This window comes from Alligator sinensis, unplaced genomic scaffold, assembly GCF_000455745.1.
Source record: "Alligator sinensis unplaced genomic scaffold, ASM45574v1 scaffold66_2, whole genome shotgun sequence".
Classification (NCBI taxonomy): Eukaryota; Metazoa; Chordata; order Crocodylia; family Alligatoridae; genus Alligator; species Alligator sinensis.
Window position 1 is genome coordinate 209059 of NW_005842489.1, and position 3418 is coordinate 212476.

Sequence of the window (3418 nt, forward strand, 5' to 3'; positions counted from 1 at the left end):
CCCCCCCCCCCTCCCCCAGCCAAACAAAAACAAAAAACAAAAACAAAACACTGGGGCTCGGTGGGGCAGTCATTGGCGGGGCTGGGAGAGCAGACAGGGGATAGGACCTGTTTTAATTCGGAGATTCAGCCTATTTGGCAGTGACTGAATCTCCTAATTGGATTTGGCCAGATCAATTTGGGACAGCGATTTGAATCTCCAAATCAAATTGCTGTCCCCCAAACTGGCTGAATCCGAAGCGAATACAGGCCTGCTATATTTCATAGATTTCATAGACTTTAGGGCTGGAAGGGACCTCGGAAGATCGAGTCCAGCCGCCTGCCTGAGGGGCAGGAAGCCAGCTGGGGTCATAGGATCCCAGCAAGATAAGCATCCAAATTTCTCTTGAAGGCATTCAATGTTGGTGCTTGAACCACCTCTGCTGGCAGGCTATTCCAGACCTTGGGGGCTCAGACAGTGAAGAAATTCTTCCTTATGTCCAGCCTGAAACGGTCTTGCAGGAGTTTATAACCGTTTGACCTGGTCATCCCTTGGGATGCCGCCCTAACTGTGAAGTAGTTCTTGCGGATGTCTAATCTAAACCTAGTCTCCAACAACTTGTGGCCATTATTCCTTGTTATCCCGGGGGGGCGCTAGGGGAAACAAGGTCTCCCCACAAACCCTTCTGGTCCCCCCTAGTGAGTTTATAGATGGTCACCAGGTCCCCCCTCAGCCTTCTCTTGTGAAGGCTGAACAGGTTCAGGTCCCATAGCCTCTCATTGTAGGGTCTGCCTTGCTGTCCCTGGATCATGTGGGTGGCCCTCCTCTGGACCCTGTCAATGTTGTCCACATCCCTCTTGAAGTGGGGTTCCCTGAACTGGACACAGTATTCCAGCTGTGGCCTGACCAGTGTCGTGTAGAGGGGTAGGATCACCTCCTTGGCCCTATTGAGATGCAGTAATATGGCCAAGATTATCGTATTTGTAAGATTTTCTTTAAGGTTTCTGTTTCACTAGAGCATTTTTTTCAGCTAAGCTGATCTTTTGTTTCACTTCACATCCATTCTTCGCATTGGGAGAGCCCACGCTTGCACCCTTCATGTGGTGTACATAAGGTACAGTCAGCTCTCCTAGACTGTCTTTCCCTTTCAACCTTGCGTCCTGTAGGATCCTGCCCATGATTTCCCTGAATGTGTTAGTTAGCCCTTCTGATATCCAGTGTCTGTCTTGCTACCATCTCTCCTTCCTTCCTTTCCTTAGTATCTTATTTCATGGTCACTGTTTAAGTCACCTTCTATCTTCACATCCCCATCCAATTCCTTCCTATTTGTAAGCAGCAAATTGTAGAGTTTCTCTACCATCTGTACCAAAAGGTTATCTCCAGCACCCTTTAAGAACTTACTGAACTGCCTGTGCACTGCTCTGTTACCTTGGCTACAGGTGTCATGGTCATTTAAAGTCCCCTATTACCACCAGGTCCCGTAATCTGGATACTTCAAATAATAGTTAGAAAACAACTTTATCTGTCGCCTCCTGCTTTCGTGGTCAGTGACAGACATCCACTGTGATATGCCCCTTGTTCTGACACAGTAAGAAGCAGGAGATAGGCCTGTTGAGTCTCCATGTCAAGAGAAAAAGAGAAAACAAGGACTATGTGAAAAAGTAGCACCACCTTCTACTTCCCCTGCTTGGCCGCCTTGAATCAAGTTATGCTCATTCATGGTAACATTTCAGTCATGCCAAGTTATTCCATCAAGTCTGTTACTGCAGGTATAGCACTACATACTGCTGTGATCATATCAGGACTTCAGTTCTTACTGCTTGTTCCCCACACTTCTTTCACTGATATATAAGAGTTAGATCAGGGGTTTTCAACCTTTTTTAACAAGTGTAGCTGTTCTGTCTCAAAGTTTCAGCTCATGTACCCCTTTATATTTTTTTCGTTTTTAATGTTACCAGTTATGTTTCTGAGTGCTGCCACCACCCGCCCGAGTGCTGCCCAAGCTTTCAGTGACAGCCCATCCTTGACCTGCGCACAGATCTGGGGTCACATGCCCCCCTCCCATGGCCTCCTCCTGGGGTGCATGTAGGGGTGGGAGGTGCGACCCCCCCCATGTCCCCTAGACAAGCTGCTTGCAGCTCTGTCCTGTGCCCTACCCCTGCCCCACTCCTTCCCTCACCACAGGGCCCTCGATCTGCCCCCTCCCCCCACGCCCCTTCTGTCACAACAGACTTACTAGCTGGACCTGGCTACTCATCACGCAGGCAACCAGGCGCACAGCCCAGCAGCAAGCTGCACTGCAGCTGCATGCATGCACAGGGCATTTTTTGGCTGCATTATCAGCTACATCAGCCAAAAAAAGCCGATGGCCAATACTTGTTCATTTGTTCTGCATACCCGCTATGACTTTTTAAAGTACTCCTAGGGGTACACGTACCCCCAGTTGACAACCGCTGTCTTAAACAACTAAATGATTGTCGTGCTGACATTCCTCTAAGAATACTTTGAACCTAGTTTAAACCTCTCCACAGTGTTAGTGATTCTATATACAGTGTTCCTTTTTTCCCATTTTGTTCAGTGGACCTTGTCTCTGCCAAGCAGTCCTTGGAATGCCACTCCATAATCAAAGAAGTCCAAGCCCTGCTGGGAAACACTAACTATAGAGCTACATGTTGATATCAAGAGTGCATCTGTTCCTGCCTGGGCTTTCACCTTTGACTAGAAGGATCAGTGAGAACATATAACCTCTGTCCCTTTCACCTTTGTGCCCACAGTCCTGTACTCACTTTTGATCAGCTCAGCATCATCTGTAGCAAAATTGTTGTGCCCACATAGATGAGCAGCATGGGGCTAGCTGTCAGAGGTGCAGCTGATCTTGGCAGCCTTTTATAAGATCTCAGATTTGGGGCTTCTGGTATGTGCAGGCCTCCTGAGTCTGCCTGGCAGGGGATGCTTTTTCCTACAAAAGGGAGTTGCCAACCACTATCACGCGTCATAACACTAATGATGGGGTTACCTTGGGGAAACTGTCCAGCAGCCACAAAAAAAAAAAAAAAAAATCATACAAGGAAAGTAGCCTAACCTTTGTTCTTGGAAACATTTAATATGAAAATAGGAAAAAATGTTAAAATCTCTTACGTAGGGTAGGATATATTTCATGGAAATGTTCATGTAATCCAAGGATTAAGAAAATGAAAAGACCTGGAATTCTCAAGATATTCAGCAGGTGATAAGCAGGGATCCAGGTTTTCCCTGATTTAAAAAATTGCAGATTCTCTCCTAAAACCCCCCAAATCCATGATTAAACTTAAAGGTTCCCCACAGTCCCCAACTGGCCCTGGTCAAGCCTCTCACTTGCCCCCCCCCGCCTCCCTAACCTTCCTGGTGCCTCTCACCCCCCCACCCAGATATGTGCATGGGCTGCAGACCTGGGCTCCTG

At 47.6% G+C, this 3418-nt stretch overlaps 1 protein-coding gene across 1 annotated transcript in view; it reads left to right on the plus strand.

Moving 5' to 3' along the window:
- OSTC (oligosaccharyltransferase complex non-catalytic subunit) overlaps positions 1-3418 on the plus strand; it is a 24802-nt gene that overhangs the window by 15406 nt on the left and 5978 nt on the right. The gene's annotated exons all lie outside the window — the stretch shown is intronic.